The sequence below is a fragment of the Grampus griseus genome (genome assembly GCF_964374135.1).
Source record: "Grampus griseus genome assembly, chromosome: 2".
Taxonomy (NCBI): Eukaryota; Metazoa; Chordata; class Mammalia; order Artiodactyla; family Delphinidae; genus Grampus; species Grampus griseus.
In genome coordinates this window covers 78,370,015-78,383,024 of record NC_139018.1, presented here as the reverse complement: position 1 = coordinate 78,383,024, position 13,010 = coordinate 78,370,015, and the positions used below count along the sequence as shown (strand labels likewise).

Here is a 13,010-nt window from a genome sequence, read left to right as displayed (position 1 = left end):
GCAAGCTGCCTGGACCAGCCCCCTGCCCTGGGGCAAATCGATGAATAAGCCAGTTCAGCATAGATAGAATCATTCCTTTGTTTTTCTCAATTACCAAATGTTGTGTGCTTTGGGGTCACTTGTCATGAGTTTAGAGAATGTGAATGTTGCAACATAAGTCCTCACCGTTCTAAACAGCCTAAACTACATTCTGTTACTAGGGAGGAGAGTTGAGGACATAACATCCATCTCTAATTGTACATGATCAGATGCTCATTTTCTCATTCTAGGATACATGTTTCTTTTCCCCCACTGTGCTCATGGTCTGTTTCATGAAATTGGCACTTATATGTGTTTATGTGGATGTGTTTTGTCCCCTGTAAGTAGATGGCAAAGCCTTGAGAAAGAGATTATGCTGCCTGGTTGAGGCAGAGGGGTGCTTGCCCTGAAAAAAATGAGTAGAATGAGTTCAAGCATTAATTTTTTAGTTTTTAGTGGATGAGGAGGCGCTGCTGTAAGTAAAAAGTTCAACTGTTTTTGAGCCCCTGTTTCTCACTGCCCCAAATACAGAACTGTGGGCATCAGAATGAAAAATAAGTAGGATAGTGAATTTGGCCTCTGTTAATTGTGCTGTTAGGAAACATGGATTGGATAATGAAAGCAGTTAACATTTATTGAGTTCTTACTACATTTCAGGCACTTAGCTATGCAATTAGCAAATTATGCCCAAGTGAAAAAGGGTTTGGGATGTCATCAGATGTGCGAGAGCATGTGGATTTGAACCCAGGGCCCGAAAAAAGGGAGGCTATAAAGGTTCTTTATATAAAAGGTGCTCTCTTGTCTGTGGGTCTTAGTAAATGAAAATTAGTTGCTTTTCATAACTATGTTTGAATTTTAGGACTCATTTCTCACCAGGAATCAAAGCAAAAAAGGCCTTAATGCACAGAGTTAGTTTTGAGAATGGACATGTACAGAAAGCTACTTTTAAAAGAAAATTTTATTGAAGTATAGCTGATTTACTATGTTGTGTTAATTTCCTCTATACAGCAAAGTGATTCAGTTATACATATACATATATATTCTTTTTCCTATTCTTTTCCATTATGGTTTATCATTGGATATTGAATATAGTTCCCTGTGCTATACAGTAGGACCTTGTTGTTTATCCATCCTATGTATAATAGTTTGCATCTGCTAACCCCAAACTCCCAGTTCTTCCCTCCCCCACCCCACCTCCTCCTTGGCAACCACAAGTCTGTTCTCTATGTCTGTGAATCTGCAGAAACTACTCTTAATTGTTTTCATTTCTTCCTTTTATCCCACTTAAATTATTGGGCTTGAAGGAAGAAGAAACAAATGTCAGACATCAAAAATTTAAAAATCTCACCCATTAAGTGGGCCATTTCTTTCAGGTATTTTTCCCCCGTTAATAAGGGCTAAGTTGTTTGTCTCTTTCCAGCCCTTTCTCCTTGCTTCTGTCTTTGCTCCAGTGCAGACAGTCGTGTGCTTGCCTGAAACTTGCCTGAACGCTGCGCTAAGGAGAAACCCATGGCTGTACGGGAGGTGACAGGTTACAGTCATATCTCATTTTATTGCACTGCACAGATGTTGCGTTTTTGACAAATTGAAGGTCTGTGGCAACCCTGTGATAAGCAAGTCTATCGGTGCCATTTTCCCAACAGCATTTGCTCACTTTGTGTCTGTGTCACATTTTGGTAATTCTCTCAATAAGTCAAACTTTTTCATTGTTATTGTATTTGTTATGGTGATCTGTGATCAGTGATCTTTGATGTTACTACTACGCCTTGCTGAAGGCTCGGAGGATGGTTAGCACTTTTTAGCTAGACGTTTTTTTGTTTGTTTGTTTTGTTTTTTGCGGTACGCGGGCCTCTCACTGTTGCGGCCTCTCCCGTTGCGGAGCGCAGGCTCCGGACGCAAAGGCTCAGCGGCCACGGCTCACGGGCCCAGCCGCTCCGCGGCATGTGGGATCTTCCCGGACCGGGGCACGAACCCGTGTCCCCTGCATCGGCAGGCGGACTCTCAACCACTGCGCCACCAGGGAAACCCAAGACGGTATTTTTTAATGAAGGTATGTGCATTTTGTTTTAGGCATGATGCTATTGCACACCTAACAGACTACAGTATAGTGGGAACATAACTTTTATATGCGCTGGGAAACCCACACATTTGTGGGACTGGCTTTATTGTGATATTTGCTTGATTGTGGTGGTCTGAAACTGAACCCGCCACATCCCCAAGGCCCGCTTGTTGTCCTCCAAGCTGAGAAGTGACGGCACTTTTTGTAAAAGTGTGTTTATAGGTTGTGGGAAAAAACCCGCAAGCTTTTGGGGCCAGCCAGCCCTTCCTCCTTAAGCCCCCTCTGTCCCCTCATGTCTAGCCGCGGCTGCCTGATCACAGCACCCACACCTGCCCTGTGGCCTCGGAAACCAATATGAGGGGCCCCGCCTGCTTCACTTTTCTTTTCTCCTCAGCCCCCGCCGGGGGCCTTTGCTGTCTTTCGGCTTTCTTTCCCCTTTCTCAGCTGCCCCCTCCTTTGCCCCTTCAAAGGGACAAACCAAAAGAGGGCAGCATTAGTTGGGATCACCTCTCTGGCTGCTTCAGTCTCCCAGACCGTGAACAAAAGGAAAGCTGGACATCGCTTTATAAATGATGTATGGAGACACGCGGTTGGAATGAAGGCCCAGACCGCAGTGTATTTTTAGCATCTGCTGTTTGTGGTAACATAAGTGAAAACTGCTGGATCCGTTCCCTTCAGCCGAATGGCTGGTATTCAGGCGAGTGTGCCCGCTGCCTGCCAAACTCTCCTCACGGAACTCCTTCTTTAGGAGGAAGGTGACCGGCTCCCTGGCACCAGGCTGCCCCGTCGCACGGTCCCCCCGGCGGCCCCAGCGCGGGGCTGCGGGTGAGACTCCTGGCTGCGAGCTTGGCAGAGTGTTGCCGGATTGTGAAGCCGAGTCTGCAGGGCAGGGGCTGTGCCTGGCCACTCTCAACCTTCTGGCGTGAGGCTGGCGCTCAGACACGCGGGACCCACGGTGGGGAGGCCCGCGGCTGCAGCCCTGTCTTAGAGTCACCCCGCTGGTGCCTGGCTCGAGGGGGGCCGTCGACCCCCGCCCTGGTCGCTGACACTCTGGAGCCTCGGAGTGAGCTAGAAAATACGAGAGAGGCCCCTTTCATGCGGATAGGCCGTGCTACCAACTATTGCTCGGGAGCACGAGCTGATCTGTGGATGATGGACGGCAGGAGGCCCCGGGAGGGCTCTCCTGGTGCCTGGAAACAGCGCTGGGATCCCAGGCTCCCAAAAGCACTGACTCGCTGAGCGGCTTTAGGCAAGTAACGATCTCCTAGGACTCCCTTTCTCACAGTTATGAGTAGTAACTCTCGTCCCACTGACCTCACGAAAATGGTTTTAATAAGGAGATGAAAGTACTTTGAAAGTGTTGAAATCAGAGCGTTACAAAAAGGCGGGGGAGTGGTGCAGCCCCTGTTCATTTTTTTCTTTTCTGACCAACCTTGACTTCTACCAAAACTAGCCCCCTCAGCCCCGGGCTCTTGCATCGTGGCGCGAAGCAATGGGCTCCGCGGAGGACGTCGCTTATTCCCTGAGAACATAACCTTCGTGCTTCATGAGCAGGTCTTTACTTCCAGTGCCCACGGAATTAATTAGAATGGGAAAGGGTGCAGTGGGCTCCTTTTCTTGTGAAATGTGTGCGAGTGCCTCTATAATTAACATACAACCTTAAATAAAGGGACTTCAGCTGTAGCTAGAGCTCCCTTATCTGAAACCTCAAGTGACTTTTAAAAAGCCTCTCAGCAGCCGTGCTGAATGTCACAAACTCCATGAACCAAGGTGGTCACTCCAAGGTCTCTCTCAGTGCTGACTCTTATTTTGCATATAATTCGAATAAGTCTGGCCCTCTGGTTTTCGAGCCCTCGCGGCTGAAGGTGTGGTTAATGGAGCAATAGCATCGGCATCACCTGGGGGCTCGTAAGAAATGCAGAGGCAGGTCCACCCCATCTTTTGATCAGACTCTGCATTTTGACGAGATCCTCGTGTGATGCATATGTGTGTGGTGAAGCAAATTTGAAGACAGGACTTACAGGGCCTTGACCCACTCCGTTTATTTATTTATGCACTGAGCTTTATTATGAAAAGCACTGGGGATGACTGGGATTAATAGCTTACAAAGAGGGAGGAGACAAAGAACTTTAAAAGCCCTAGCAGCTGGGACCGCTTAATACAGTTGTATTGCTGTATGCATTTTAATGCTCTGAGAACACACTGCTACAAAACTACACAGTCACGGATATTCCCAATACTAGGCCCAAGTTATCAAGAAGAGGTAAAGCCATATTTCAAAGCTGCTGTGTAGAGTATTTACCTAAAATTCATGGTGAAAATTTTCCCTTAAAGTGGTTAAATACATGAATATTCATGTTAATGGGGATGTTTCAGTTATCTGGATACTATGTGGAAAACCGCATTCTCCAGTAAAGAGATAAGTGAGACGTTACTATAATTGGAAACCCCAGTTCGCTCAGATTTTATTGTTTTTGTTTTGAATTTTATTTATTTTTTTTATACAGCAAGTTCTTATTCAGATTTTGTTTTTTATGCACTACATTTAGGAGAGTTAGATGACATCAAGATAAGGTGCGATACAGAAGATTTACTGCATAACTAAACAGCTAAAAAATTCAACTGTTATAACAAAAAAAAAACCCATGACTGTCCAGAGCCGGGTAAAATTTTAGGGGTCAGTAAGTAGTATTCAGTTTTCATATTTTCATTTACTAGATAATGACAACTGATCTTCAGAATCACTAACGCAGGAAAATGGATTTGAAACTGAATGGAGTTTTTAATTAACTAGAAGAGTGAGTGCCTTTTTCTGGATAAGTGATTATTGGTAGTGCTGGCTCCCGGCTGGTGGTCCTCTGGAGTCTTGCTGGGAGCTGCCATGTTGAGACCAGCCAAGGCTACAGGTGGCAAAGCATGGAGCTGAGGCTGACCAGATAGCTGTCTGAAACCAACAAGATCAACCACCCATTAGAATTGCCAAACTAAAAGGACACGCAGAGGAGGGAGAATCCCAGCACAAAGCAGGGATGGGAGTGCGGGAAAGAGCTGAGAGATGTTGGAGAAATTCCCCAAGATGTGGAAACAGCCTTGGCAGATTTTTATGGAGGGCTCCAGTGCAGGCCAAGAAGGAGATTTAAGGGCCTTGGCCTAGGTCAGACCAACCCAGGTCCCTTTCCCTTCTTCCCCTTCCCTGCTCTCCCTTGCCTCTGAACATCACAACTGACTGGCATTTTATTGCCACAACAATGCAGAGAAAACCTACCAATGATTTGATATCTAGAATTTGAAAATAAACAGCTGGGTGGTCCCAGTTTTATTGTATAAAGCAAGGTTTATATAAGCAAAAGGGCTTATAACTTATTTGGCAAGAATTAAGTATTTTCTGTCTATTCTAGAAACATGTGGGTGTGACGGAAACAAACAAAGTATCATCACAGGATAGAAATAATTAATTGCCTTAAATAATTTAAAAGCTGTAATGAAAGATCCTGTCTTTGCCAATGGCATTATTTTCCCAAATCAAGGGGGCTCTAGACTTTGGAAACCTCATGGACTCTTGACTCATCTCTCCCTTGTGCACTGTTTGAATTTCTCTTATTTCTACTCATGCTGTGGCCACCCCAACCCCAATCCTTATCGCTTCTCCCCTGAGTTGTTAGCAATAGCCTTTTATTAGGTCTTCTTAACTTCCTTCCAATTTACCTATGTACAGTGGTCTTCAGGGTACAGTGGATCTGGAGTAGAGGGCATTGGAATTTTGAAAAACTCCACAAGTGATACTGATGTGCACCCCGAGGTAGGAAAGGGGGCTTTAAACTGTTGATAAATTAATGTTCTATACAACATCCAATTATTATATCACTCTCCTGCCCAGAAAGCTTTGGTTGCTATTTGTTATATCAATTCATACTTTTCGGCTTGGCATTGGCCTTCTCCTCTCCCATCCAGCTTCTCCCTTCCCCAGCAGTGCTCATCGCTGGTGCTCAAATATCCCATGCTCACACCTACCTCTGTGCCCTCGCGTGTGGTTTTTTCGTTGCCACCTGTAAGGATGGATCCTGCCTTTCATGATTCAACTTAAGTGTCACCTCTTCCATGGAAGTTTTCCTGGAAGGTTCCCTATTTCCTGAATGTCTACATCATTTATAGTCTATGCCATAATGAATTATATCAGGGAATGTATCTTATCACGTACCACTGGCTTATTGTGTTGGTGTTAAACAACCAACTAGAATGAAGAACCAAGTAGAGAGCAGGAATCGTGTCTTTTATGTTTGTGTCTTCTACAGCACTGCACATAATCATTGGCACATTCTTCTTGCAGGCAATCCTCCACATCTTAGATCTGGGTTAGATGTTTCTTCTCTACACACCTGTGACATCTCACTGTATCCCAGTTACACTATAAGTGCATCACAACTCTGCATCTTAAATCTGCGCTTCTTTTTTTATTGAGTTATAGTTAATTTACAATGTTGTGTTAATTTCAAGTGTATAGCAAAGTGACTCAGTTATACACCTATATATATATAATATATATATATTCTTTTTCAGATTCTTTTCAGATATATTCTTTCAGCTACATTCTTTTTCAGATTCTTTTCCATTATAGGTTATTACGAAATATCGAGTATAGTTTCCTGTGCTATAGAGTAGCCTATTTTATATATATTAGTGTGTATATGTTAATCCCAAACTCCTAATTTATCCCTCCCCCTTTTAACCCTTTCCCCTTTGGTAACTATGAGTTTGTTTTCTATGTCTGTGAGTCTATTTCTGTTCTGTAAATAAGTTCATCTGTATCATTAAATATGTGTTTCATTATGTATCTCTTACAGACTGTAAGCTCTGTGAGAGCAGGGCCCATATTTACCTGGTTCATCACTGACCCTGTAGTCCACGTCTTGATGTGTAGTATGTACTCAGTACATATTTTTTTAAGCTGACTGAATAATGATTTAAAAATATGTTTGGTTGAGTATGAGACAAATGGACCAAATAGCATCCATGGCATCCTAACAGTTTGGTTGACTTGGTTTCAGGTGCAATAGATCAGCATAATCTAAACATTATACTGAACCAGATAACTAGCATTTGATTGTATACTCAATTATATCTTTTTCTAATTATTTTCTATATGTGGTTACTTGTCTATAAAATTCAAGCTCTTGGAGAGCAAAGGATAGCATTTTTTTTTTACTTCCATCTATCTCCCATAGTTCCTCAGTATTTCTTGATTTGATGTCATTAAATATAGTTTTAAAAGAGCCTGTGTTATAATGTATCTGCCTGGTGCTAAACATCTGTTGCTTCCTAACAAGAGTACCATTCATTCTAATGGCACTGGTACACAGAGGTAAACAGAGCCTTGGCAGGTCTTCCATAAAGGAAACTGTGTTTGCTTCTTTCATTAATTACTAATGGAGCATTAAGACATGCACTCTTTCTGAAGCCAAGTTGGATAATTCCTGGCACTTAAGGCTAGGGTGCTTTCAAAAGTTGAGACATGTATTGACACACCAGAAGGCATGCCCTATAGCAAGCACAGTGGTGGCTCTAATGCCAAGATTGTACAGAACTTCGAATATATCAATACCAAGTGTACTGATCTGTCTCTCTAACGTTTTGCAGGTCTTGGGTTAATGTGAGTTAATAAATGTGAATTTCTAGAATGTCTCTGAAGGCAGGCACCTCAGTGTGAATTGGAAAAGTCATCAGAGAGATAAAGAAAGGTTAAAAATAAAAGAATGATCAAAGATTCACCAGACAAAACAACAGAATGAGAGTGGCAAAGCTAATAGAAGAAATATGTATCAAGATATGATTTGTCACAGAGCTGGAGGAATCAGGCTCCCAGACTTCAGACTATACTACAAAGCTACAGTAATCAGGACAGTATGGTACTGGCACAAAAACAGAAATATAGATCAATGGAACAGGATAGAAAGCCCAGAGGTAAACCCACGCACATATGGTCACCTTAGTTTTGATAAAGGAGACAAGAATATAAATGCAGAAAAGACAGCCTCTTCAGTAAGTGGTGCTGGGAAAACTGGACAGCTACATGTAAAAGAATGAAATTAGAACACTCCCTAACACCATACACAAAAATAAACTCAAAATGGATTAAAGACCTAAATGTAAGGCCACACACTATAAAATTCTTAGAGCAAAACATAGGCAGAACACTATGACATAAATCACAGCAAGATCCTTTTTGACCCACCTCCTAGAGAAATGGAAATAAAAACAAAAATAAACAAATGGGGCCTAATGAAACTTAAAAGCTTTTGCACAGCAAAGGAAACCATAAACAAGACCAAAAGACAACCCTCAGAATGGGAGAAATTATTTGCAAATGAAGCAACTGACAAAGGATTAATCTCCAAAATTTACAAGCAGCTCATGCAGCTCAATAACAAAAAAGCAAACAACCCAATCCAGAAATGGGCAGAAGACCTAAATAGACACTTCTCCAAAGAAGATATACAGATTGCCAACAAACACATGAAAGGATGCTCAACATCACTAGTCATTAGAGAAATGCAAATCAAAACTACAATGAGGTATCACCTCACACCAGTCAGAATGGCCGTCATCAAAAAATCTACAAACAATAAATGCTGGAGAGGGTGTGGAGAAAAGGGAACCCTCTTGCACTGTTGGTGGGAATGTAAATTAATACAGCCACTATGGAGAACAGTATGGAGGTTCCTTAAGAAACTAAAAATAGAACTACCATACAACCCATAAATCCCACTACTGGGCATAAACCCTGAGAAAACCATAATTCAAGAAGAGTCATATACCACAATGTTCATTGTAGCTCTATTTACAATAGCCAGGACATGGAAGAAACCTAAGTGTCCATCGACAGATGAATGGATAAAGAAGATGTGGCACATATATACATTGGAATTGTACTCAGCCATAAAAAGAAATGAAATTGAGTTATTTGTAGTGAGGGGGATGGACCTAGAGACTGTCATACAGAGTGAAGTAAGTCAGAAAGAGAAAAACAAATACCGTATGCTAACACATATATATGGAATCTAAATATAAATAATTAAATGGTTATGAAGAACCTAGGGGCAGGACAGGAATAAAGACACGGATGCAGAGAATGGACTCGAGGACACAGGGAGGGGGGAGGGTAAGCTGGGATGAAGTGAGAGAGTGGCATGGACATATATACACTACCAAATGTAAAATAGATAGCTAGTGGGAAGCAGCCACATAGCACAGGGAGATCAGCTCGGTGCTTTGTGACCACCTAGAGGGGTGGGATAGGGAGGGTGGGAGGGAGACCCAAGAGGGAGGAGATATGGAGATATATGTATATGTATAGCTGATTCACTTTGTTATAAAGCAGAAACTAACACACCATTGTATACCAATTATACTCCAATAAAGATGTTTTAAAAAAAGATATGATTTGTCCATTAATTTTTTACTTTGCCAATTAATAACACAATTAAAATGAAGAATTTATACTCTTGGACATGCCAATTAGCATAGCATCAAAATGCTAAAGTAAAAATGGTGAGAAATAAAAGATACTGACAGACACTTATTGGTAGTAATAGATTTTAACACATAGCCATCAGATTATGATAAAGAGATAAAATATGAATAAGGATATAAAAGAATATGATTAAGAATGTTGAATAATTGGCTATATATTTTTTAACATATTTACTTTATATATTTATTTTTGGCTGTGTTGGGTCTTCGTTGCTGTGCGCAGGCTTTCTGTAGTTGCAGCTAGTGAGGGCTACTCTTTGTTGCGGTGCGCAGGCTTCTCATTGCGGTGGCTTCTCTCTTGCAGAGCAAGGCTCTAGGTGCGTGGGCTTCAGTAGTTGTGGCTCGCAGGCTCAGTAGTTGTGGCACACGGATTTAGTTGCTCCGCGGCATGTGGGATCTTCCCAGACCAGGGCTTGAACCCATGTACCCTGCATTGGCAGGCAGATTCTTAACTACTGTGCCACCAGGGAAGCCCTTGGCTGTATTTAGATGTTTATGGATTATATAAAAATACATCTTAAATACTCACAAGGAAAATTTATAAAAATAATATATTTTTCTTTAAATGTAGAAATTTTGCAGGCTTGCTCACAAAACAACCCAGTTACTTTACAGTGTCTATATTTGGAAGATAGAGGAATTTGGAATTAAAGGAGGTACAATTATCCTTTTAAGAATAAATGTTAATCTGGACTTCCCTGGTGATGCAGTGGTTAAGACTCCACACTTCCACTGCAGGGGACGCAGGTTCGATCCCTGGTTGGGGAGCTAAGATCCCACGTGCCATGCTGTGAGGTCAAAAAAACAAAGAAACAAACAAAAAAGAATAAATGTTAATCAAACATAATAAATTAAGACAAAAAGATGCAATGTCACTTCAAAGAGACCATATGATTCCCAGGACACTAAGAGCTAGCCATGATCCTACTGAATATATTATTTCCAAAGAAAAATTGTGTTGATCCAAAGGGGAGCTAGTTCAACCAAAAAAGAGAAAAATATAAAGCAAGTGTCAGAGGGCACACCTTGGCTCAGCTCATCCAGGGGAAAATAGAGCCTCACCCAGCTAGACTTAGGTAATATAAACTGTTGGCAAGACCATTCTTCTCATGAAGGTGGAAATATGGTTACCTTAGCCTGATTTTGTTCTAATTTCATGCACATCAAACAAACACCTTTTGATTTGGCCCTTTGTGTATAGGTCTATGTACAGGGTGATTGTGCATCAAGGGAGCTGTGTCACAATAAGGTTAATAAATAGGAATTCATTCCTGAAATGGCTGCTCTAGGGTTGGAAAAGTAAGGTTCCTGAACCTTATAGGATATTAAGGCTACAAGAGGAGAGTCCGGAAGTTGATATGCATTATATTTAAGTAAAGCAAGTTACACAACATAAGTTGCTCTTATTCACTGCTGTGCCTTGGTATTCAGAGCAGGTTTTGGTATCTATGGGGCACCTAAATATTTGCTGAAGGAATGAAATATGTGGGGAAGAACAGAATCACTTAACAAATGGGAAAATGGTTAATTATTTTACATGCACCAAAACACATAGCGTATAGATTACAGAGTTAATTCTTTCTTTTCTTTTTTTTGAAGTATAGTTGACTTGCAATATTATATTAGTTCCAGGTGTACAGCATAGTGATTCGATGTTTTTTAAAAATATTTATTTATTTTCCTTTTTTTTTGGCTGCATTGGGTCTTAGTTGCGGCACACGGAAATTTTGTTGAGGCATGTATGATCTTTTTCATTACAGCATGCAGTCTGCTTGAGTTTCTCTCTAGTTGTGGCATGGGCTCCAGAACACATGGGCTCTGTTGTTTGCACATGGGCTTAGTTGCCCTGTGGCATATGGGATCTTAGTTCCCTGACCAGGGATCGAAACCGCATCCCCTGCATTGGAAGGGAGATTCTTTACCACTGGACCACCAGGGGAGTCCCAGTGATTCAATATTTCTATAGATTATGCAATGTACAAATTTATTATAATATCATTGAGTATATTCCTTATGCTGCCCATTACATCGCTGTGACTTTTTTATTTTATAACCTCAAGCTTGTGCTTCTTAATCCCCTTCATTTATTTCACCCAACCCCCTGCCACCCCCATTCCTTTCTGGCAACTACTAGTTTGTTCTCTGTCTCTGCAAATCTGTTTCTGTTTTGTTATATGTGTTCATTTGTTTTGTTTTTTAGATGCCATATATAAGTGAAAACATACAGTATTTCACTTAGCTTAATACCCTCCAGATCCATCCATGTTGTCATAAGTGGCAAGATTTTATTCTTTTTTATGGCTGAGTAATATTCCACTGACTCTCTCAATAGATAGATAGATATAGATATAGATTCTTTATATATATAATATATATATATATATATATCTTCTTTATCCATTCATCTGTTGATGGACACTTAGGTTGCTTTCATATCTTGGCTGTTGTAAATAAAGCTGCAATGAATATTGGGCTGCATATATATTTTTGAATTAGTGTTTTCAGTTTCTTTGGATAAATACCCAGGAGTGGAGTTGTTGGATCATATGATAGTTCCATTTTTCATTTTTTGAGGAACCTCCACCCTGTTTTCATAGTGGCTGTACCAAAGAGTTAATTTTAAAAATAGAAAAACTGAAAGAAATATCTAAATGTTGATAGTACTTTTGAAGTGGCAATAGTTTTGTAAGTTTAGAAGGTGAGGAGAAATCACAAAGGATAACAAGTCTGAGTGAATAAATATTAAAAACTTATGTTAGCAAACTATCGATATTACAAATTTAATAACCAGAATTCAGTCAGACAACATGGGGAAGTGTTTGCAGGAAATGTAATGGCCAAAGGCCCGATATCTTTATTATGTAAAATGTTCATGCAAATTGATAAGAGAAACACTAAAATTCCAAGAGCATAAACAGACAACTCACAGAAAAGAAATTAAAGCTAGTAAATAAACACATGGAAAAATATTTGAGCTAGTAATCAAAGACATTCAAAATAAAGCAGTCATTTTTCTAAAAGATTTTAAATTAGCAAAGACAACATAAAAATTTATTTTTGTAGAACCCAATGCTGGTTAAGATGTTATAAAAATGGTATTCTCAGATTTTGTTGATGATATTTTATTAATTGATACCTCCTTTTTGGAAAACAGTTTGGCAATATAAAGAGCCATAAAATATTTATAGCCTTTGACCCAGTAATTTGACTTCTGGGAGTCTCTCCTGAGGAAAACGAATCCAAAATATGGAAAAAATTAAATGCCCAAGAGTAAATTGGGAAACACTAAACATCCCACAAAGTGGGAATGATTAAAATGTTGTGGTAGAGCCACTGGATAGAAGACTACATATTCATTTATAGTCAAGGGCATAGAGACCATGCAGCCACATGCTTTAATAGTAAG

At 40.6% G+C, this 13,010-nt stretch overlaps 1 protein-coding gene across 1 annotated transcript in view; it reads left to right on the top strand.

Moving 5' to 3' along the window:
• LOC309818742 (neuroendocrine protein 7B2-like) overlaps positions 1-13,010 on the top strand; it is a 53,638-nt gene that overhangs the window by 25,583 nt on the left and 15,045 nt on the right. The window lies entirely within an intron of this gene.